Source organism: Kogia breviceps, chromosome 18, assembly GCF_026419965.1.
Source record: "Kogia breviceps isolate mKogBre1 chromosome 18, mKogBre1 haplotype 1, whole genome shotgun sequence".
Taxonomy (NCBI): Eukaryota; Metazoa; Chordata; class Mammalia; order Artiodactyla; family Physeteridae; genus Kogia; species Kogia breviceps.
Window position 1 is genome coordinate 16150998 of NC_081327.1, and position 24883 is coordinate 16175880.

At 45.7% G+C, this 24883-nt stretch overlaps 1 protein-coding gene and 1 long non-coding RNA gene across 4 annotated transcripts in view; one reads left to right on the top strand and one right to left on the bottom strand.

The window, feature by feature from the left end:
* The window catches only part of CHST8 (carbohydrate sulfotransferase 8), a 124316-nt gene extending 123936 nt beyond the window's left edge, over positions 1-380 (bottom strand). Inside the window, exon 1 of one of the 2 annotated variants that reach the window (XM_059044399.2) lies at positions 1-380. The gene's annotated coding sequence lies outside the window, so the exon portion shown is untranslated. The other variant, XM_067018459.1, reaches the window with a different exon arrangement.
* LOC136792998 (uncharacterized) lies at positions 7-24883 on the top strand. 2 transcript variants are annotated; one of them, XR_010837672.1, is made up of 3 exons: positions 7-576; positions 16013-16226; positions 23462-24883. It is a non-coding gene; the product is annotated as an uncharacterized lncRNA (long non-coding RNA). The 2 variants fall into 2 exon arrangements; XR_010837673.1 differs by lacking the exon at positions 16013-16226 and having other exon boundaries at positions 23462-23765.

Sequence of the window (24883 nt, forward strand, 5' to 3'; positions counted from 1 at the left end):
CTGGCGCAGCCGGCGCTGGCGGGGCCGCGGGTGCCACCAGCCGGGGCGCGGTCCTCCACGGCGAATCCTCCGTTCGGTGTGCCCGGGCTGAAGGGAGGACCCCCGCCCCAGCTCGGGCCCGGTGCCTCCTCCTGCTCGGAGCGGAGCCCCGTGCGGTGGGTGAGGCGAGAGGCGTGGGGCCGGCCACCGGAGCGCGCAGAAGAGGGAGAGGGCGCGGTGGCGTGTTCCTTCTCGGTCCCCGGCTCCTGTCCGTCCCCCTCCCGCCGCCGTCGTCGTTTTCGTCTTCGTCTCCTCTTCTCACCGCGCCGCCGGCTCCTACTCTCGCGCTGGGAAGGCTCCCAGCGAAGTGTGAGCGGAGCCTCCGGCGGAGCTGGAAATAGCGACTCACCCGCCCTGCGCCCCGCCCCCGGCCTGGGCCCCGCCCCGGGCCCCGCCCCGCGGTGGTGGAGGCAGCGGCGGTGGCGGGGTCGGGAGGGGATCACTGCTGCGATCGACTTGTCCCTCCAGGGAGCTCACGGGCTCCGCGCCCCCGCGCGCTCTGCGACTCCGGCGGCCCCAGGAGCCGCGCGCTGGGAGGTAAACGCCGCTGGGCGCGGTCCGGCGGCCGCCGGGGTGGGGGTGGGGATGCCCGGCGCGGCGCCGGTCTCTCGGGTTCCCTGAGAGCCGGACTCCCGGCTGCCACTTGGCTCCAGACCGCGGCCAGAGTGCTGCCACTGCCTCTGGGAGTCGCACGCCGGCGCCGACCCCGGGAAAGGACTAGGTGTTACCAGAGCGGGCCGTGACCACAGCTGGGCAGGAGGGCGCGCCTAGGACCCGACTCTGCGGGGGCGCGGAGCTGGGGAAACGCAGAGGATAGATCCAAGGAAGACTGTGAGAGGTCCCTGGGCTACAGCCTCGGTGGAATTCGGTCGAGGTCTTGGGCAGCCTCGAGCCCCCGTGTCCCCACCGATCCCCAAATTCCTAGGGCTCTGGATTCTGCTGAAAGCGCCCCATGACTCTCCCTTGAGGGCTGCCTCCTTGAAGTCCCTGTTGTGTCAGGGGCCTGAGAGCTGGGAGGGGTCCTGAACGAGGTCAACCTGGGTCAACCAACTCCTCTGCATACATCCCCCCAAGAGGAGCGTGGGCACGTGACAGATCCACAGCCACACAAAGCCAGGGCAGAGCAGGGACGTGAAGGGAGTCGGTGGGGGGCTCTGATATTCTGGTCCTTGTCCTTCCAGAGAAGAGGCAGCCCCCACCTGCAGGGGGCCAGCAGGTACCAGGAAGGAGGGCAGCCTGGCTTCTCACAGGAGCTATATGAAACTGCTAATTAGTCACCTCTTAGTCTTGAAGGGACACCCAGTATTTTCAAAAACCTGTAGAGAAACCTTTAGTAAAATTAAGTGAAGGATGTTCACCCTCCTCTCATTTTATCCGCTGATAAACTATCATGATCTCCCTTAGTTTCTGCAACAACTAAGTAGGCATTATTATTCCTGTTTTATAGAGGAGGAAACTGAGGTACAAGGTTACCCCCAGCATACAAGTTACAAGCCACCAGGTTGCTGGATTCCATACGTCTGGAGGATGGCAGAGCCAGCATTGGGCTGCTGATTCCAAAGTAGAATGGGTTTGGTGCTGGGGTTCCCTCTCCAAGACCAGGGCCCTAGGCCCAGCCATGCTCCACTGGCTGTGTGTTACTTGTGTGTGTATGAGGGAGGGGGATGTATATGGCTGAAATCTACCTGCTCCACCTCAGTCAGGTGCAGATTGGACAATCTGAATGTAAGGGACAAGGACTCAAGTGTTAGGGAGAGCAGGACAGTGGTATCCTTATCCATCCCATGACCAAAAGCTGTCCGAGTTGAGAGGGAGGAAAGGAGGTGGCAAACAAAGAGGTAGGGGTTGGTGGTGAAGTGGGCAGAAAGCTACTTTCCAGAGGAGCCCAGAGCCCTGCCCCTCTACCTGCCCCTGTGCCCCCTCGTCCCTACACCTCCAGCCCCCTCTCACCATCTGGGGTCCTGGCTGCTGGTTGGCTGAGCAGCTGGGCTGGTTGCTGAAGCCTGGTGGTCAAGGGAACCTCTTCAGTACCATGCACACTCACTCGGGCAAACACACACACACACACACACACACACACACACACACACACACACACACACACAGTGCAGTCGGAAAAGGATGGGGAGAGGAGTTCCCATTCCCTGACCCCAGCCCTACAGTCAGGAGGAGGGGCTGGACCACAGGTGCCTCCACAGGATGAGTCTACACAAGCTCTACTTCCACAGGACGTGTCTACTCAGGCTTTTTAACCTGGCCAGGCTAACCGTGAGTGTGGCCGGTCAGGCTGTCTCAGCTGCCCTGTGCATCTGTGTGCAGTGATCCTACTGGGAAGGATGGTTTTTCCATTAGCTTTTCCAACTGTACTTATTAGCACTTATTTGCATCTAATATTCAGGCAGACCCACTAGGAATCAGCAATACTGCATTCCTTTGACATATGCTACATGTTCAGTTTTGCACTCAGACTTCCTTCTTGTTTCGAGAGGCCCTCAGGAAAATCCCCAAAGGGGGCCTGAGGTCCCTGACACCAACGTACACTGAGATTTCCTCCTCGGGATTTGTCCAGGGCTGTGTGCCCTTTTTTGAAAGTCAGGCTCAGCCTCTGCAGCAAGGAAGGCGGAGAAACGCTGCAAATCCCAGGCAGGAAGCCCTGTGCTCACTTACGATTCTTGATATGTGTGTCTCCACTGAAAGATTAGTGGCACACTGTTCCCTTTGCATCCCAACTAAGGTAAAACGACATTCGCACTGGATGCTCCCCCCTGAGTCCACATCCCAGGCCCCAGGAGAGGAAACTGAGGTTCAGAAGCCATTCTGTTACGGCCAAAGGGGTGGGTGCAGGAGGGTGCCTGACCGCGTTTGGCTGAGGGCAGCAGGCAAACCACCCCTCCCCTGCTGCGCCCCAGACCATTCCCTGGAGCAGCGGAGATTCTTTCTGCCTTGGGGCAGGGAAGTGAAGGCAGCACAGCAGGGAAAGCACCTTGTGTTTGATGAAGGGAAGGGAAACCCGGTGGCAGAGCTGACTCCTGAGTTCTAAACCTTCCATTCCGTCGCAGTGAGAAGCGCCAGGACACTGTTCTTGGGAGGGGGCTGGAAGTCATCTGGAGTGGCAGGTCTGGGAGCATCTGTCTCCCTGATCCCACGGGAGAAAGAAGGGATTGATGACATGGACCACGGGGTCTGTCTCAGGTCTCCGAGGGCTGGCTGGGTGGTCTTGAGCATGTCTCCTAGCCCTCCCCATCGTGTTTCTTCATTTGCAAAATGGGACCAGTAGACTCAGCCCCGCTAGGGCAGCAGGGATTCGCAGAAGAGTTGAAGGGTATGAAAACATTTTGAAAAGTGGAATCCGTGGCTGGCCCGCTCTGAAGTCCCACTTAGATCAGCCACCTCAGGGCTTGGGTGTCCAGCACCTGGCCCTATACTGGCCTCTAAAATATCATGACCCCAAGGTTTCCCAGAGGCGGTTCGCCACATCGTGACATGCGGATCTGAGCACCATTCAGATGGAGAGCTCTTCCCCGGGGACCCAGCTGCTTCTGCTGTGGTCCTGCTGCGAGCTGGTGGCCAAGCGTTTGTTTCCTCCTTATCTGAATAGTGAGGGGAGTGCAGCCCAGGTTCTTGAGGCTCCTCCAGGCCTGAACTGTGATTCCATGATTCCTAAAATTTCCTCACCTGGAAAGGAGGCCCAGAGATTCCCTTGGCCACCTGGGATCTTATCAGATGAATGTCCCTTCCCTGCTCCTTTCCTCCACTCACCATGACCTTTCTCCTTTTCTGTCCACCCTTGGGTTTCTGAGGAGCCGGAGGGAATATGTCACTTTGCTTCCTTCTGTGTTGAGTTGCCTGAAATTCCCTGGAGGTCAGCGTGCCTGTGTGAAAGTTGGCTGCATTAGCAATGCTGCTGGGGTTCCAGGCGGCCACGCGTGCCGGATACCTGTTATAATTTCTCAAATTCCACCATCGTAAGAACAGTTCCTTTTTAAAGAGCAGGTTTCTGGGGACACCAGTGTCCATCCTTAACACGACGAGTGCTGGGGAACGGATCGGGTTTCCTGGGTAGCACATAGTAGAAACTGACTGTGGTTAACTTGAGTAAAAAGGGAGGCCTTCTTGAAAGGACACTGGGGGTCTCAGAGCAGAGAGGGAGCCTAGCGTCAGCAACCAGGGCAGAGGGCTAGAGGACCCTTGGGGTTTACAGGAAGGGATACCCTGCTTCCAATCTAAGATCCACAGGTCTGCCGATGGCCTTTTGTTGACTCCAGAGTCCAAGAGGCAGCCAGATAGATTCAAGTCCAAGTCCAGCCCATCCATGCAAACTGGGCTCAGAGCCAGCCTGGTTTCTCTGTTGAGTCTTGCCAATATCAAGTTCATTTTGGTGCTTCTTCATTAAAAAAAAACAAAGCAAACAAACAAACAAAAACAAACCACAAAACACTATTGAGCTAGTCTGCTGCAGGTCACTCCTTCAGTTCCCAGGAATCCTTAAGCCCCATCATCCTCTGGCAGTCTGTCTATGGGGAGAGGACACTAAGGTGGGGTTTAACTGCAGGAGGGGGTCCAACAGACCTTGAACATAAATGGTAGAGATTTTTCTTTTTACTTTGGGGTAAAGAGTTTAAAATTCTAGACTATTTATATGTCACAACTCAGTACATGCTATTTAATTTGGACCAAATGAATTCAGCATTCACGTCATGCAGGGCTGGGTCGAAGTTTACTTTTTCACTGTCAGTCAAAGACAGTGGAAGTCGGCTGGTAGGGGGGCATGTCTTCCCTACCTGGAGCATAAATGAGTTTTGACTTCTCTTGCCACCGTAGTGTTCCTGTGCATCTATCTGCATCCAGATACAAATGAGCTCATTAGGAAGAGTTCTCCCCATTCAATCAAGTTCACTTGGCTGACCTTCTTTTTTGGCTATGTGTTGTTAGTCATTAACTGAGATGTCTATTAAAATGAGGAAATTACTGTATGACATAAATAAATGGCACTTCTTTTTAAACACTCCCTAATTGGGAGAGCTTGCTGATTCTCTAGGACTCCTTCTGGCTTAGCCCAGATTGGCACCGCCTAGCTTTTCATGTGTCTCCCGGTCACTGCCCAGAGTAGAGTGGCTGTAGGTTACTCAGCTTCATCCAGGGCTCCATGGGGTCTGAGAGAGGCAGTGGGGTCTCTGAGGGCAGAATTTCCTCTCTAGCATCATCAGCCCATATGCCCTTACCAAGGGACATAAATCACTTCATGTCTTTCCATTATGTGGTAAGAAAATGGGGCTTAAGTATCTTCTGAGTTCCTGAGATAGCTAAAAGCGTTTTTTTAAAAATGCAAACTTGAATGCTATTCTAAATTTAATGCTTAGTATTAAGACTCATGTTTGGAGATTTTTGAAACGAAAGGATTGCTTTGAACTGAACAAAATACTTCCATAGGGACACTCCAGAAACATTTATCAGGTGCCACTGGGAGCATGCCATGGCGTAAGGAGATATACCCTGAGACTTCCGTGTTGGGGGAGGTTTATCATCAGATGAGCTTAGAAATGTGACACAAAGATAGAGGACACACAAGTGGCAATTTCTCAGCCAGGCTAGAAAAACCGCATTCTGGAGGAGCCACAGGTCTGCGCCCACAGAGCTGGAAAGCAAGACGGTCACGAAGCTCAGTTGCGATGTGTGCTTTCCTGAAGACAGATACTGTAAGAACCTCCCAGACGCAGTGGGTTAGTCTCAAGGTTTTCTCAGACCCTTTTAGCAAAGGCGAGTTGTGCCACAAACCACGTGGGCGGCCACGGCAGAGATGGTAAAGCAGTGGCAGGTACTGCCCTTCTCCAGGCGATCCTGAGCAAGTGGCATTTCCACGGTGTGCCGGGGGCCCACAAAACGCCTGGCAGCATGCATCTCTCCGCCGGGACTGAAAACAAAAGCCTGGTGCATGATGCATCCAAGGAAACAGATCAGGAGAAGCCTATCAATCAGGCAGCATGCCCCCAAGAGGGACATCCAAGGGCAGCAGATCAGGAATGCCTGTCCCTGGTGCAACACCCAAACCGGGTCCCTAACCTGCAGCCTCTGCTACTCACTCCTTTGTGGGAAGATGCCTCCACAGGAAACACCCAAGTTTATCTTGGAGGGAAGCACCTGAACCCTTCTCCTGCAGGTTCCCCGTGAAGGACAAACTGGAAAATCCTGAGAAGGTTTAGTTCCTCAGACCCTCCAAAGGTTTTCCAAGCTGGAAGCAGGTCATGCTAAAACTTACTGTCAGCCCCGCCTATTCCATGCCCAGCACATGGCTGAGAGCCAGCCAGCCCCCCAGGGAACTCCCCTCCCCACTTTGCGAACCCATCCCCCAGTGCAGAAAATGTGCCAAGGTCACCAGGCTTTGGAAGGAGATGACACCCCCTGGGAAGGTTTGTGGGAGAAGGGACATCTCCAGCTTCCTAGGATCCCTGGGTGCAGGAGTGTTCTGCAGGGAAACCCTTTTTAGATACGTGGAGAAACTAAACCCTGTCCTTGAAAATAGAAGGCAGTTGCGACAGAAACTGAGATAAGCAACTGCCAGTTCATTGCTGAGTTCTCCCAGAGCCGAGGAAACTTCACCCTGCAAGCAGAGCCTGAGATGCTCTGGAGTTCAAAGCACTGCCCAGTGGCGTCCTGTCAGTAGCTATGGAAACAGTGAGCCCGTTGCCTCTCTGTCAGCTTTTGTGCCAGAGACATCTTGCTGTCAGTAGGGTTTCAAGTTAGCTTTAAAAAAAAACAAGACAACCCAAATCACCTCTTTTGACACCACGTGAAGGGCCCTGTGGCATGGAGGCAGCCCTGCAGGTCCCAGCATGGAGCCTGTCACACTCTGTCCCCCATCCCTGTCCTCAGACAGAGCTTCCTGGATGCCTAGGGCTCAAATGAGTCCACCTTTTGTGCCTGTTCCAGCCTTGGTGGCTTGTCCCAAGATTCGGGGGCGGGGTGCAGGGCATGAACCAGGCTCGGCCCTGTTTAGAGGTGTGCTGAGATGATGCAGGAGCTGGAGGCAAGCCATGGGTGAAGCCCAGCCCCTTCTATGGTTCTGGCCACCTGCCTTTAGGCACGGACTGTCCTGCCCCACCTTCATGGACGGACTGCTAGGGACAGGATGGGGGAAGTAAAGGGAAGAGCAGCTCACAGTAAAGGAGGAAGACAGACGTATGGAGTAGAATGCAAGGCAGATTATGATGGAGCCATGACAGAGGTGGCTGAGTCACCTTCCCCGGGGTGATCAGGAAGGGCTTAACGGAGGAGGTAGCATTTGACCTGACCTAATCTCACCTGGCCTGTTCTCACAACTAAGACTCACAGCCGGGCTTCCCTGGTGGTGCAGTGGATAAGAATCTGCCTGCCAAGGCAGGGGACACGGGTTCGATCCCTGGTCCGGGAGGATCCCACATGCCGCGGAGCAACTAAACCCATGCACCATGACTACTGAGCCTGCGCTGTAGAGCCCGTGTGCCACAACTACTGAAGCCCTCGTGCCTAGAGCCTGTGCTCTGCAACAAGAGAAGCCACCACAGTGAGAAGCCCACTCCCCGCAACTAGAGAAAGCCCGTGCAGCAACGAAAACCCAACGCAGCCAAAAAAAAAAAGACTCACAGCCACAGAGAACCAAGGAGACAATAATTCAACATATATTTGGTTAAACATCAAGAATACTCTGGCACCTACAGATAAAAGACTCTCACTTCCACGCCCAGAAAAAGGGTAGACTCTACAATTAGAAGGTAGGATTGCTGAATTCTGGAAAACAAGTGTAGCATTCAGGAATGACACTGTCTAGGGGAAACAATCAATCAGGGCCTTTTGAGGGAGTAAAGAGGTTGTAGACAAGGAAAGACAAGCATTTTATTTGTGTGGAATAAAAGATGTCTCATCAAAGCTATTAAAAATATTAAGCCAACATCATCCCATTTTTGAAAATCATAAGCAGGTTATATGACATGAGAAATGTTTGAAACAGGCAAAGCTACTGGAACACAGCTTAGTCTCTCTCTTGGGTTATATGGTCCCTCAAAAGCAGACCCAAGACAAACATTTGGGTTCAGGTAGTTTATTTGAGAGTGACCTCAGGAAGCCCAAGGCAGGCTAACAAGTTTTGATGGTTCCAAGGAAAGCTCTATAGAGAGAAAAGAGATGCAGGAGCTTAAGGTTGGAAACATCTCCTGGGTTGAACTCAGATGGGCTGAGGGGATCAATAGAGTTTGTTACAATGTCATTATCAGCACAAGACACTCTACACAAATTAATGTTTACATAGCTTTTCTCCTCTGGTTCCCTCGTGATGAAGCATGCCTTGGTGGTGTTAAAGAGCCAAGGTTAAAAGTTCTCCCTGTGGTATTTTTGAGAATATGGCAGCAGTGCTGGTGGTATAATTTTGAATCCCTTAATAAAAACAGACAGACCAACTAGGTAGCCAGACCTAAAACCCATGGGAAACATTCTCAGTAAAACTAGTGGGCAATGCCCTGGCAGTCTAGTGGTTAGGACTCTGTGCTTCCACTGCCGTGGGCCTGGGTTTGATCCCTGGTCAGGGAACTAAGATCCCACAAGCCACGCAGGGCAACCAAAAAACAAACAAACGAACAAACAAAAAAAGTGGTGGGCAACGTATCCCTCCAAAAATCAGAATACTAGCAAAGGGAAGAAACAGGGTGCTTGTCATGCCAGAGAACATGAGCACCCGCCAGATAGCCAGTAGGTATTCACTGGGAAGCATGGAGATCCCGTTTTAGAACAGTAGCTGAAGCTGGGAGCGTTTTGCCCCCTCCAACAGCTTGTAAGAGCAAAATGCATCAGATAAGATGATTTAAAGGGGATGGAGCATCCTGAAACTGACCAGCCAGGTCTTCCTTCCAGGAGGAGACACTGCTGAAAGAGGAATCAGAATTGAACCGAGAAGGGATAAAAGAGGGGAAGGAAACAGAAGATCCAGATAAAAGTGGAGACATGTTTATAAGAGCCAGAACGTTGGAAATCAAACTGCCAGATCTTTTAACTGCCTGAAACGAAACAGGGAGCTTTGTGAAGTTAGAAAAGCTACCTTGAACTAAACTTCCTCCTAAAAGTTCAGAAAAATTAATTTCCTCTTTACAGAAATGAGCACAAGAAAAGGATCAAGGTCATACCCCACACAAAGTAAAAAAAAAAAAAAAAAAAAAGAGAGAGAGAGAATAGGGAGTAGAATACCATCTCCACAATGAAAAGCATAAAGAAAGACATGCTTACAAAACAAATAAGAAGCTATAACCTACTATTTCCAAAGATAAAAGCCATAAGAAATTAAGGAAATGGTATAACGACATAAATCAGAAATTTAAAAACTCAGAAATGAAATGACAAATTCAGGAAAAAATTTGGTTTAAAAGAAAACATATTTCAGAAATTAAGACTAAACTAGAAAGAATACATGAGTGAATAAACATGACAGATATTGCACTAGAAGAAATAGGAGATGGGAAAAAATGGAAAATATTAAAAATCCATAAGAAATGAACATGATACAAAGGATTCAAGAGAAAGTGACAAATGTTGAAGCTAGGTAAAGATGACTTAACATGCAGAGACTAGGAGTCCCTAAAGAAAAAAACAAAAGTAGGGCTTGGAACAAATATTAAAAGCTATAATTCAAGGAAAACTGTCATAAACAAGCAAGGGTTGAAACTACATATTGAAGGGTCACACCATGTTCCTGAGAATACTGACCCAGAATGACCACCTTTAGGGTATAATTTTAGTAAAATAATGAGACAAAAAAAAATAAAATTCCTTTGGGTAAGCAAAAGTGGCATATGATTTGATAGAAAACTGGATTATCACCAGCTTTTTGACTGTAACACTTGTGTCACAAGAAAATAGAGTACCATACTGAAGATACTCAAGGAAATAAAATGTGAACCAAGAATCTAGAAAACTGACTTTCAAGTATAAAGGGTACAAACTCTTACCAATATGCAAAAATTCAGGAAATATTGAGCCCTTCCTGAGGAATCTACCAGAGAACCAAAGTGACTAGAGAAACATGAACATAAAGAGATGAACATGAGCTCTAAATATTTGGTTGTTTATGGAATTAAGAATAATTGAGGATTAAAAAGGAAAGAGTATAGTATGTAATGGCTATACTTTCTGACAATATATAGTACAGCTCTTTATTAATGGGAGGAATAAGAAAATGAGGAAAGCATATGGAAAAAATTTTTTAAGTATAATACTTTTATTGTACCTAGGTTTAATAGAAGTCAAATGAGATCTTATTATATCTGTTCAATTTTGTCAGCAAGAAAAATAACTTGGTATGATAAAATTATTATTATTATTTTTATTTATTTTATTTTTTTATTTTTTTAATTTTTTTTATTTTATTTTTTAATTGAAGTATAGTTAATTTACAATGTTGTGTTAGTTTCAAGTGTACAGCAAAGTGATTCAGTTATATATAATATATGTATATATACATTCTTTTTCAGATTCTTCTCCATTATAGGTTATTACAAGATATTGCATATAGTTCCCTGTGCTATATAGTAGGTCCTTGTTTTTTACCTATTTTATATATAGTAGTGTGTATATGTTAATCCCAAACTCCTGATTTATCCCTCGCCCCACCCCTTCCCCTTTGGTAACCATAAGATTGTTTTCTATGTCTGTGAGTCTATTTCTGTTTTGTAAATGAGTTCATTTGTATCATTTTTTTAGATTCCACATATAAGTGATATCATATGGTATTTGTCTTTGTCTGACTTACTTCAGTTAATACAATAATCTCTAGGTCCATCCATGTTGCTGCAAATGGCATTATTTCATTCTTTTTTAAGGCCGAGTAATATTCCATTGTATATATATATCTATACCACATCTTCTTTATCCACTCATCTGTTGATGGACATTTAGGTTGCTTCCATGTCTTGGCTATTGTAAATAATGCTGCTATGAACATTGGGACACATGCATCTTTTCGAATTAGAGTTTTCTCCAAGTATATGCCCAGGAGTGGGATTGCAGGATCATATGGTAGCTCTATTTTTAGTTTTTTTTAAGGAACCTCCATACTGTTCTCCATAATGGCTGCACCAATTTACATTCCTACCAACAGTGTAGGAGGGTTCCTTTTTCGCCACACCCTCTCCAGCGTTTATTATTTGTAGACTTTTTAATGATGGCTATTCTGACTGGTGTGAGGTGATACCTCATTGTATCTTTAGCTGTTTTAATAATGATGTTGATTGAGGTAGTATTAGTGTTTTACACTGAGACTTTTGTGCATATAATATGGGATAAAGTAAATAAGTGTCAGATATTCTAATTCTGTGATTCTTGTGTACTCTTGAGAAGTATGATTTTGGGTGAGAAAAAGGAATTCAGGTATAAGAAAGAAGAGTTTAAATAAACACTTGATAATTCTCAGATTGAATTGGAAGAATCAGTACACACTTATGAGGCATTTTATCTTTTTTTAATTAATAGAACTAGTTTTAAAGAACTGCTTTAGGTTCACAGCATAACTGAGTGGAAAGTACAGAGGGTTCCCCTCCACCCACCCCCATCCCCCAAAACCAGCCTCCCCTACCATCAACACCCAGTGTCAGTGTGGTACCTTTATAACAGTCAATCTACCAACATTGACCAACCTGAACCGAAGTCCATTGTTTACATTAGGGTTCAGTCTTTGTGTTGTACGTTCTATGCATTTTGACAAATGCATAGTGGCATGTATCTACCATTATAGTATCATACAGAATATTTTCACTTCCCTAAAAATCCCCTGAGCTCCACCTATCGTCCCTCCCTCCCTCCCTCCATCCCCTGAACACCTGGCAACCACAGATCTTTTTTACCATCTCCATGCTTTTGCCTTTTCCAGAATGTATTATATTCAGAATCATACAGATGTAGCCTTTTCAAATTGGCTTCCCTCACTTAGCAATATGTGTTTAAGTTCCTTTCATGTCTCTTCGTGGTTTGATAGCTCATTTTTATTTCTTTGTATATTTTGGACAACAATCTTTTATCAGATATGTATTTTACAATATTTTCTCCCAGTCTATGGTTTGTCTTTTCATTTTCTTGACATTTTATTTTATTTTTTTAAAAAAAGATAGCTAGCTAGATAGAATCCACTACGTATAGATTGCAAGGAGACTGGCAGTTCTAAAATATATGTCAAAAGGACATGGAAACCATCTGTAAGAAGCTCTTGGTGGCCAAATATGGAACCATTTGCGCTTCAACAAAGATTATAATTGTAATGAATTAAAACCCATCAAATGTATTTAAACCTTTAATTCATAAAGCTACCTAAAACATAGTCACCTTCAAAGGAGAAAGAACAAATTTATTCTCTCAAATACTGGTAAATGAAGGGAAAGAATCAAACATTTATCCTGCCTTTAATATGTGAACTGTACCACTGGGTAGCCAAACAGTGTATGAGTAGAAGCATCTCTTTTTTTTTTAAATTTATTAAATTTATTTACATTTGACTGTGTTAGGTCTTCGTTGCTGCGCGTGGGCTTTCTCTAGTTGCGGTGAGTGGGGTCTACTCTTTGTTGTGGTGTGCAGGCTTCTCATTGTGGTGGCTTGTCTTGTTGTGGAGCACAGGCTCTAGGTGCGCGGGCTTCAGTAGTTGTGACTCGCAGGCTCAGTAGTTGTGGCTTGCGGGCTTTAGAGCACAGGCTCAGTAGTTGTGGCGCATGGGCTTAGTTGCTCCACGGCATGTGGGATCTTCCCGGACCAGGGCTCGAACCCATGTCCCCTGCATTGGCAGGCGGATTCTTATCCACTGCACCACCAGGGAAGCCCAAGCATCTCTTTATAGAAGTACTCAAATTAATATATGAAAGAGAAATGATAGAATATCACCATTTTAAAGCCCCTGTGAATGAACAGAGCTAGGTATTGTGCAGCAACAGCTGTTAAACTAACAAAAGGAGAGGCGAACAGACATTATGTGTCTCCTAATGAAAGAACACACCACCACCTGTGGTCTTGCCAAAAGGACTGAACCCGAGTCTGATCCAACCTCTGGATTCAGCTGCAAATTTTACAGGAAAATACAGGAGACACCTTGAACTCCACCAAGAGTATCAATCAGCAGAACCCAGACAGTGGGAAACTGGGTCAAAAGGCTCAGATTCTTCAACAGATAAATTATAAAGAACAGAAAGGGATGGAGGGGGAAACCTCTACATTAAAAGAGACTCAGAAGGTAGATTGGATTTTGAAAAATAGCAAGACTACTGCACATGTCTAGGAAGGCACTCGGGTGATACAAGTGTCAAGAAAGACAAGAGACCAGATTCCTATCAGAGTCTGGAGAGGGGTCACTTCTGCAGGGAGGAAGGCAGTTGAGATTGAAAGCAGACACATGAGGGCGCAGCTGGGGATGTTGGTGAAGTTCTATTCCTTGCGCTGGGTGGTGGTTGTTATAACTCCTTAAGCTATACATTTGTTGGGCTTATTTTTTCTGTATGTTTTATTTTACAATGAAAATACTTCTTTTAAAAATTCTCCCCATCCCTAGTTTCATCCTCATTCTCCACACGCCCAGAGGCAATGGTTGTGGCTGTGACTGATTTCCCAATATGATGCCTTAGGGCTCTGGCTCCAGAGTAAGGATGCCGAGTGTCTAATTAGAAGGACCCAACGACCCACCAGAATAAATGCTCCAGAAGGTCAGAGACTGTGCCTGCCGTGTTCAGTGCCGTATTCCCAGCTGCACCTGGCATGTAGTAGGTGCTCAATAAATATGTCTTGAATGAATGTATGACAGAAGCTGGACTCAGTGGTTTCACTTTGCTGGGGAGAAATGTATAGTGTAATCGGTCATATAAAAGATACTGCGACCCCACCACGAAAAGGCCCGTCTCCTCCCTGTTTCTGAGTCGGTCATATCCACATCTCTGAGGTCATTTTCTGGCCCACCTTTGGACACCACCCATCCCACCAACAGGGAGAACCTCCTTGGTGAACCACAACTCTGAAGGATGCCTTGCTGCTTCTAGAGGACTGGCCAGGCCAGGGGTGGGGCTGGATCATCCCTTCGCCTTCATTTTGAACAAGAGTTTGGTGATGCTTCAGAGAAGCAATGCCTTGGTCCGGTCCCCACTTCCCCCTACCTGGAGAAGCATTTGCCATGGTGACTGCCGTGGGAGAAGTAGGGATATCTGTGAGCTCTAGGATTCAAGAGAATTCCTTCTGCAAACACCAGGGAAAGACAGCATGGGCTGACACTGGCGTGTGCAGGCCCTCTGCATTCCATCCCTGCCCTTGAGGGTCCCCAAGAACATGGGAATTCCAGGTGCACCCACATACAAACATGAGGTACAACCTTTATCCTTGGAGACCCCAATTCAGGGCATGTTTGGAAGGTAGCATCATTTAAAGTGACTTTTGAAATTAAGTTTACACGAAATTGCTAAGAATTATTTGCTTCCCTTAGCCCCCTTTATCCTGGTTTATACCCATTTAACAGCTGGGACAGCAGAGGCCAGAGGGTTAGTTATTACTCCAGTTGGAGAGGAGTAAGGGCTCTTGAGGGTGATGCCTCTGTTTTCCATAGATGGTCCCACTCATGACCAGTGCCTCCCAAACTTGACTTTGAAAAGCACGAGCAGGTGGTTCATGGGACTGGAGCCAGTTTCCTCTCATCTGGCATTTGTTTGTAGTTCTCTTCCCAGAACATGGATGCTACCTGCCCCTCCACATGCACCTCCACCCCGTTTCCCAAGAAAAAAGTTCTAGAAATCTCAGCGATTCCAATTCCCTACAGTCAGATCTCTGGGCCACCTATTCCAGAGAGTCACTTGCTGTGACCCATCCCAGTACATGGAGCTGATAATTCCTTCCATGTCATCTTCCTAGGAAGTGTCAGGCATAGAGTGAGCAAGACATGCCCAGACCTCCCCTCACAGAGCTTATCGCCTGCCCAGTGGACATTCAAACGTCCATGCCTTGCAATTTCCAGAGGTGGATAGAGGTTCCCTTGTTTAATAAATAGCAGAAGAAAAAAATGGATTAAATCAAAGTTCTCTCGGGTAACTTTCTTCTCCACCAGTTAAGTACAGTAAACCTATTTTAAGAGCATCGCTCAGTAAGCATAAACTTTATTTCACTGCATCATATAATCCCCTGTAATAGAAAACCAGGGATGAGTATGCCAGCAGCAGGTGCAAAAGGCAGTTTTACATCAATAGAAAATTCATGTCTAATTAATCTCTTCACAGCCAACATAATTGAATTTTCATGGGGACCACCGGGCTCAGCCCCAACCCCACCCCACTGTTCCCTTTGACGGGGGACTGTCTTGCCCACTGCTGTGCCGGAATTTGTCTGGAAACAAAGGGAAAAACAGTGCTGATACCATCTCGGGCAATGTGGGTTTGCAGCAGAATCTCTTTATTTCCATCACCAAGTTATTACTGACATCCAAGCCTCCGAGCGCAGTCTCAAAGGTCTTCCCTGGGTATGTAAATAGCATCCTGCTTTGTTATTTATTTCTTAGCTCTCCTCTTCCCTCCCCTGCCCTCAAGTTGTTTTCTGCCTCTTTTTTTTTTTTTTTTTTTCTGAAGACATCACAAGGGTCACATCTCTCTCTTCTATCACAGCGGTCTTCACTTTTGCAGCATAAGAAGGAATTATGAGCCGGGTGAGTGCCGGTGTCCTACACGCGGGTGTATGTCTTGTCGGCCTCCCCATCCTCCCAGGTTGAGGCCATAATTCATGCATGGGTGACAGCCAGTTTAAAAGCAATCACTGTGAAGCCACAAGAAAATGCACAGGATTCAGGATTCATAAACTCCCAATATTGCCTCATCTGACCTATTTCCTTCATTGTTTTCTTCTCCCTATGTTAAACTCTGATCAGCCTTCGCATGGAGCAAAGTTGCATCAGCCTAATGTTTCATACCAGCTATGGTAATTAAAATGCTCCCTCTATGCCGATTTCCAATAGACTCTCCTCCCAGCAAATGTGAGCGCACAAAAAAAGCCCCAATCAGGCTTGTATTGGTTCTTCACGCCCACTGTGAGCAACAGGTCAAGCAGAGATGGGATGGAGGCACTGCCCAGGAGCCAAGGTCTGGCACAGAAAGAGGATGCTGCAACTTCAGAGTCCTCCCTGAAGCAGGGTTCATGGTCCCTATAATCAGAACAAGCAGCTTGCCAGGGTGAGTTGTCTCCCACCTTATTCGGAGTCTGGGGTCTGCTTTGGATGCCTCTGAAAACTGCGCCTGCTATTGCCAAGGATAGATCTAGGTTTCTGCCTTGCCCACGTGAGGCGTTGGCACTGCCAGATGAGGCTGTGCGCGTCGTCAGGTGTGGGTGGAGCAGTCCTGCCCATCCAGCAGCCCATCACCTGCATCACCACCAGATACCCGTTTGCCAACTACCAAATCAGAGTCCCCAGCCAGGAATTCAGGGCTGGGCTTAAGCAGAAAATCGGAGTCCATCTCCTGTTCACCATCATCCTTGGACCTTGGTGTCCCAGAGGCCACGGACACTAGCAAAGCTTTCACGTTCATGCCAGTAAAGACCACTAGGGGCAGCAGAAAGCCCAGAGAACCAGAGTAAGACTTGGGCATGGGGTCCGGATAGACTCCTCACCACTAGGGCTCGGGCTCCTTGGTGGAGTCTGGGGTCAAAGGATCAAAGGGCTCTCTGCCCAGACTCCTCCTGTGCTGCTGGTTTCCCTTGAGGACTTTGAGGGGTTCCTGTTTCCCTAGTCAAACACCCATGTTTAAACACATTAATGGATGAATGGATAAAGAAGTTGTGATACATGTATACAAAGGAATATTACTCAGCCATAAAAAAGAAGGAAATAATGCCGTTTGCAGCAGCATGGATGGATCTGGAGATTGTCATACCAAATGAAGTAAGTCAGACAGAGAAAGACAAATATCATATGATATCACTTATATGTGGGATCTAAAAAAATGTTACAAATAAACTTATCTACAAAACAGAAATAGAGGCACAGATGTAGAAAACAAACTCTTGGTTATCAAGGGGGAAAGCAGCGTCGGGGTCGGGAGATCGGGATTGACATATACACACTACTATATATAAAATAGATAACTAATAAGCACCTACTATATAGCACAGAGAACTCTACCCAATACTCTGCAATGACCTATATGGGAAAAGAGTCTTAAAAAGAGTGGATATATGTTTTTTTTAAAAGTTCTGTACTGATTACTTTTTTAAAGTTACAATAAACAGCATTGTGAGACAGCCATAAAAAAATTTTAAAAACCCCACACACCCCACTTCCCAAACTCCTCACGGGGACAGCCTCCATCCACCTGCTCCCCTCTCTGTCCCCCAAGGGCCATCCCTCCTCCCTTGCCTGCTTGCTGCCTGCCTGTTCCTTGTTGCCTCTGCTGCTGTGGGTGCTGAGCTGGCTTCTCTTCTCTAGTTTCAAGATCTGGGCTCATCCTCTGGCCACCTCTTGCTCTTCTGCTGCTCTGATAGCTGAATAGGGAGGGTCAGAAAGCAGTAGGAATGCCACCCTGGAGACGCTGTGGGGAATGGGGAGATATTGGCACCACGGTGAGTCACCGTCTCCCAGGCCTGCTTCCCATTCTCATGCCACACCCTTGAGGTCCAGCCATCCCCATTAACCTAGAGATGTTCACTGAGATCCCAGACTTTTATGGGGCTGAACTAACCAAAGTCAGAAAATGGAGGATGGGGGTGGGAAAGCCTTGACCACTTTCTGATGTTTCAGGTGTTACACTGAAGTCTGGGGCCATAGCCCTTTGAGGCCTGAAATCTTGAATTTTTATGGATTGCTATTTATGTGACGTTCAATGACTAATAACAAAAATAAAAGGAAATCCCACAAGACCCCATCCCCACTTGGAAGTATAACTGAGGGTGTAGACATTCTTCTGGAGGGTGAGACAGGGAAGGCACAGAGGCTGCCCTTGGGGAGGATCATTAGCTTTGTCCTGCCGCACTTGAACTTCTTTGGGAGAAAGTACAAACCTCCCCATTCTACACAGGGCCCCAAAGTTTTAGGACTTAAACCTAATCTCAACAGAAGACCTGGTGTTGCTCATCACAGGGGACACCAGCAGACACCCACACACAGGTCCTGTCCTCACCACCTTTCCTTTGATGATTTGTAAGGACCTAACTGGTCACCCTTTCTGGGTCTCACATCCCTCTGGTCCACTCTCCACCACAGTCTGAGTCGTGCTTCTCAAATACAACCTGACCACACCAGTCTGATGTCTACCACTTGTCAAGTCAAATCCACAATCCTCACCCTGGGAATTTAAGACTAACTTCTCCTTTCTTTACACCATTCGCTAGATGCATCACTGCTTTCTTCCTGCCTATTCCCATTCATGCTGTTCTGCTGGAATGCCACCCCTGCCACCCACTGCCACACCTCAGTATGCACTTGTGCCTGCTACCGCCTCTTATCCAATATTGTTCTGAGAGTCTTAGCCTGTGCAATAAGTCAAGAAAAAAATATAGATATGTATAATGATGCAAAAAATAGAAAAGAAGGTAATTACTTGAAGATCATATGCATTTCAAAAAAACAAATGGAAAACTGTTAGAACGTTGATATCAAAAAAAGAACTGAGATGCATAGTTTCCCTATATACAAATTGTAACTCGCTAAATATAATGAAAAAAAATCCCATTTACCATAGCAACAAAATATATAAAATATCCGGGGATAAACCAAAAGGAATATGCAATAACTGTAGCAAAAAAAGTCTATAAAACTGTACTGTGAAATATAAAATAAGAGCTTAATAAATGAAGAGCCATGTTATGGCATAGGAAGACTTGGTAATATAAGTATTTCAATTCTCCCTAAGTTAATCTATAAATGTAACTCCAATAAAAAATCCCAGCAGGATTTAGGGAGAAGAACATAATAAAATTCAATCGGAAGATTTCCAGATGACCAAGATGAACTAAGAATTGTTCTTTAAAGAGGAACGATGAAAGAAGAAGATTTGGTTTACTGGCTATTGAACCAAAATAGAAAGGGATGCTTCTTAAAAATAAAAATAGACAAAACAACAGAAGAGAAAAGAGGATTCCCCAAATGGATCCTTGCATATGTAGACATCTGATATTACTAAGAATAAAAACGGATACTCACTGAGTAAGTATCCCATGTGCCAGGCCCTGTTCTAAGCACTTTACATGTATTAATTCATTTAATCCTGACAACAGCTCTGGGAGGTTGGTTACTGTTACTAACCCAAGTTACAGATGAGGAAACTAAAGCACAAAGCAGTTGAATAACTTGCTCAAGGGCATACACCATTATGATAAGAGTGACAGATAAAGTTGGTTAAGAAGGGTAGTCTATGGGACTGTAGATGGGATAAAAGGAAGAAAACGGAATTAGATTTCCTACCTCAGATCATGTACAAAATTGAATCCCAGATATGGGAAAGATTTCAATGTAAGAAGAATCAAGGGTACTAGATGCTCATCACTATTCACAATCTCCAAAAGGTGGAAACAAGCCAAACGTCCACCAACTGATGAATGGATAAACAAAATGTGGCTAGTCCATGCCATGGAATATTATTCATCCATGAAAAGGAATGAAAGACTAATACATGCTACAATGTAGATGAACCTTGAAAACATTATGCTGAGTGAAAGAAACCAGACACAAAAGGACACATATTGAAAGACTGCATTTATATGAAACATCCAGAATAGGTAAATCTATGGAAATAGGAAGCAGTGGTTTCCAGGGGCTGAGAGTAAGTAGGAGGAGATTGGAAGTGACCGCTCAATGAATATGGGTTTTCCTTTTAGGGTCATGAAAATGTCTTGGAACTGGATAGAGATGATGGTTTCTGAACATTGTGAATATACTAAATACCATTGAATTGTACACTTTAAAATGGTTAATGGTTAATTTTATATCATGTGAATTTTACCTAAAAAAAAAAAATGTACTAGAAGACACTGTGGAAAGAGTGACTTTAACACCTTGGGGTAGAGCGTTACTATACTGGTCTCCACTGAATCACATCTTCCTGTGTCTGTGCACCTTAGTAATGTGACCTTGGTGTTCTTTCCATCAAGAAGTGGAATCTGTCTCCCCATCTCTTGAAGTTAGGCTGGCCTCGTAACTTGCTTTGGCCAATATAATGCGGGGAAGTGACCCTGGGCCAGGTCTGGATCCTCTGATGTAAGAGATGTTACAGCTTCTACTTTACCCTCTCATAGTCCTAAGACCGCCATGCCATGAAGGAGGCCAGGCTAGCTTCTTGGAGCAGGAGAGGGCATGTGTTGGAGAACTGAGGCACCCCAGCCTACAGCCAGAAACAACTGCAGCTTTAGTCACGTGAGTGATCCCAGGAGAGACCAGCAGAAAAACCACCCAAATGCCATCCAGAGAATCATAAAAAATAATAGATGGTTAATGTTTTAAGCCACTATGCTTTGGAGTGGAGTGTTGAGCACTGATACCTGAGTAGATAACTGATACATTTGGGCTAAGTAAGGCTTTTTTTTTTTTTAATGTAGTGGTAAAGAAAAATAGATAGTGATGAAATAAAAATTCACATTTTAAGGCAAGACAAGAAAAATATGAACATAAAACTTTTCCTCTGTCCTTTGGCCTCCTCCCTCCCCTCTAGTGTGCACATGCATTATGTATTAACCAGATCTCCCTAATGGCAGAAATACCTGCTCAACCATAAAGATCAATTTTTCTTCTTCTGGCACCAGCCATGTAACTCCTTAGAAGATAACATTCCCTTCTCAATCCTGTAAAGTGTCACGATGACCCACCACTCACCTTGTATGTGCAGACATCTCTGGTGAACTTTATGTACGATGCCAATATATCATTTCTCTTAAAGATAGAGATTAGTGCAGAACAGACTAGTCAGAAGACCTGGGCAGATACTGGGCCACACCTAATGGAAGTTCTTAGCTTAAATATTTACTTATGACCTTATTAATGCTACTAGCTATTTTACTTGTATTCTTCCTATTTTACAAGATATTTGGTAATGCTTCTTGCATTGCCAAGTAGTGTGACTGAGCCCCAGATAAAATTAATGATAATTAGGTGACTTGAAATGATTGGTCAAAAATATAGTTCTAGGGAGTTCCCTGGCGGCCTAATGGTTAGGATTCCAGGCTTTCACTGCTGTGGCCTGGGTTCAATCCCTGGTTGGGGAACTGAGATCCTGCAAGCCATGTGGGGTGGCCAAAAAACAAAACAAAACAAAACAAACAAACAAACAAAATATATATATAGTTCTATAAGATCAGTGATTGTAATAGTGTTACTCTAGATATGGGAAGAAGCAACAAGAGGGAACAATTTCCTGGACCATAACAGACTAGTAAGACAGGTGGTCCAGAGGCCTCTGGTTACTGTTAACAGGGCCTAGTCCAGTAATAGCACACTGAGTGTCCAATGAACAAAATCCTCACCTGACCTGGGAATAAGCATTCCTAGCACCATGGGACAAATTGGCCATAAAATACCTTCCAAATCTTGGTTGAAGTAAAGACCAAAAAGGAAGAGATTGTAAAACAAAGAATGTCACCCACCATTCAGTTCTACAAGAATCAAGTCATTAGCTTCTGCAGTCACTGACCTACAATACACCCTGAAAGGAATTCAGGGTGAAGATCAGGATGAGACACTTTGTGCCCCCAGAAAACTGACAGAACTGGTCCTCAGATAGGGCCAGTTCTACCAAGATGTGTGCTTGATCGCACATACCCCTTTGCCAAAATCACATATATACTGGCCTCCCCTTTATCCTCTTCGGAACAGTTCTCAGAGCTCTCTGAAAGACTGTCTCCCGGGTTATAATTCTCAGGTTGGCTCGAATAAAATGTTTCATTTCTTTCTTAGTTTGACTATTGATTAATTTTTTGCGGATAATAGAAATAGGACAAGTTGGACTAGGTAAAAAATGTAAAACTTCCACACAGCAAAACACAAATAAAACACCACTAACAACAGGTGCTTATCCTGGGGGTATATCAAAACTGCCTGGGAGCTTTATCAGTACGCGTGTATCAGTCACATGTCAAGGAAATATTTCAGACATCCCAGGGTTTAGAGTGAATACATGTGGCACTAGGTCATGGTTAGAGCAAGAATCCTGTAGACAGGCGACGGCTTGAATCCCACTTGCTGGCTGTGTGCCCTTGGGCAAGATGTCTCTCTGCCTATACAACTGGTACAATAGTAGTATGTGTCTCATAGGGTTATTGTATGGATTACAACAAGTTAATACATGTGAATCAATTAGAACTATGCCTGTCATATAGTAAATAATAAATGCAGTCAGCATGCGAATACTGAAAATTTTCCAAATGATTCCCATACACCACCCAGCAAACCAGAAAACAAAATTTGGCTGGAGTGTGTATGTGCACAGAGATTTGTAATACATTGTGATGAGCAAAAGTTATCCTCAAGGTACAGACAGCTCTGAATAATCAATAAGAGAAACATGTAAAAACAAATGCAATCAGTTCCAAAAGAAATGTAAATACACAACAAACATTAAAGGACATTCAACTTTTGGACTTCCCTGCTGGTGCAGTGGTTAAGAGTCCTCCTGCCAGTGCAGGGGGCACGAGTTCGATCCTTGGTCTGGGAAGATCCCACATGTTACCGAGCAACTAAGCCAGTGCGCCACAACTACTGAGCCTGCTTTCTAGAGCCCATGTGCTGCAACTACTGAAACCCACGCACCTGGAGCCCGTGCACCGCAACGAAGAGTAGCCCCTGCTCGCAGCAACTAGAGAAAGCCCATGCGCAGCAACAAAGACCCAACGCAGCCAAAAAATAAAAATGAAAAAAGACGTTCAACTTTAACGGTCATCAGAAATATACATTAATGCAATTTGTTTCTGGTCTTTCATATTTGCAAAGAGTAAAAAAGGATAATTACCAATGTTGATGAACAGGGGGGAAGCAGGAACGTTCATACCCTGTTAGGCAGATTTTGAATTGTTACCATCTTTCCTAGAGCAACATAGCAGGAATGTATACACAATTGTAACGTGATCCTCTTCTTGGAATTTATCATAAGGAAATCATCAAACAGGTGAAGAACAATGTATGAATAAGGGTGTTCATAATAGTCTCCATGTTAAAACAACTCTGATGCCAGTGAATGGAGATTCGTAAAATAAAGGGACAAAGCCAGTTTCAGAGCAAAGTGAATATGGTAGGACCCACTTTTGTAGATACGTATGCAGAGGGTGTCACGAAACACTGCCCCTGCTGTTGGGGAGGGCGTTGGTGGCGGGTGTAATATTAGGAAGCCCAACAGGGGCTGGAGATCCTAGGGAATTCACGTCAGCCTCATCCTACCCAAAGCTGACGATCTCATCTCCATCTGTCTGATTACTGAATTTTATTTTTCAGCGGGTTCAACACTTGTTATTGGGCTTCCCTGGTGGCGCAGTGGTTGAGAGTCTGCCTGCCAATGCAGGGGACACGGGTTCGAGCCCTGGTCTGGGAAGATCCCACATGCTGCGGAGCAAGTAGGCCCGTGAGCCACAACTACCGAGCCTGCGCGTCTGGAGCCTGTGCTCCACAACCAGAGAGGTTGCACCGCGATGAAGAGTGGCCCCCGCTCGCTGCAACTAGAGAAAGGCCTCTCACAGAAACGAAGACCCAACACAGCCAAAAATAAATAAATAAATAAATAAGCTTTCATTTAAAAAAACCCCCAAAACTTGTTATTGCTCACCTCAAATGCCAACAAACCCCTCGCTCTTCCTTATCTTCCCTCATTCTTTCACAATAGGTCTGATTGGATGAGCCATTAAGCCCATCATTTAGCAACCAAAACTTGGTTGCCCTTTCTCTCCTCAAGGGCAGGAAGAACTTAATATGCAAGCCTTCCCGGAGGAGAGATGACATATTTGCATTCTGTCTCTCTAATGCAACAAAAACGAGGAAAAAGATCAAAGAGCTTCGATTCTTTAATAAAGCAGGCTGAGCATGCAGAGTCTGCTGCCCCATATATGTAAAATTTACTATAAATAACCGAGAAAAAAGACTGGAGGGATGTGTATCCAAGTGGAGGAGGGGCAGGAGAGTTGAAGAAGCTAATTGGATAAATGAAATCAAGGGTGTTTCCTGTTTTCTGGAATTTTATGATTTTTCTGTAATTTTCATAGATTTCTCTTGAAACAGAAAAGCAATCTTCTACACTATTAGACTTTCGTCTACCTTTCAGAGGTGTCTCCTCCACTCAAAATCATCTCTCATCCCCGCCCCTTATTTTGACAATGTTGGTGGGTGTCTAGCTGTCTTGTACAATGTGCTTAAATGCTCCCAATCCCCAAACCTGCCTCCATGCAAGCCGGAGGGGCTGAACCAGGGGTGGGTAGTGTGGACAAGGAATGTTGCCTGCCATTCCCATAAACCTGCCATTCCAGTAAACAACATTGCCCGCCGTTCCAGTTCTACAAGGGTCAAGCCATCAGCCACTACAGCTGCTGCTCACCCCACCATAGGGCACCCTGGGGGGATTCAGGATGAAGAAAAACAGGATACTGGCCCTGGATGGTTAAGATGTATATCTAAGGAATAATTTCAGTGAGCCCTCGCATTTTCCGATACTTAGAAAAGCACTAAGATCATTACCTTGAGCTGTCTGGTTTTTGTGCTTTCCAGTAACCTTTTGATGTTCGATTGCTTTTTTTCCAGCAAAAGAAACTCCTTTATATCCTGGCTCCTCCCTTACCGCTTGGGAGCAGTTCCTCAGAGCTCTCTGAGAGGCTGTCTCCTGGGCTATAGTCCTTAATAAAGTCCCCAAATAAAACATAACTCCCAATA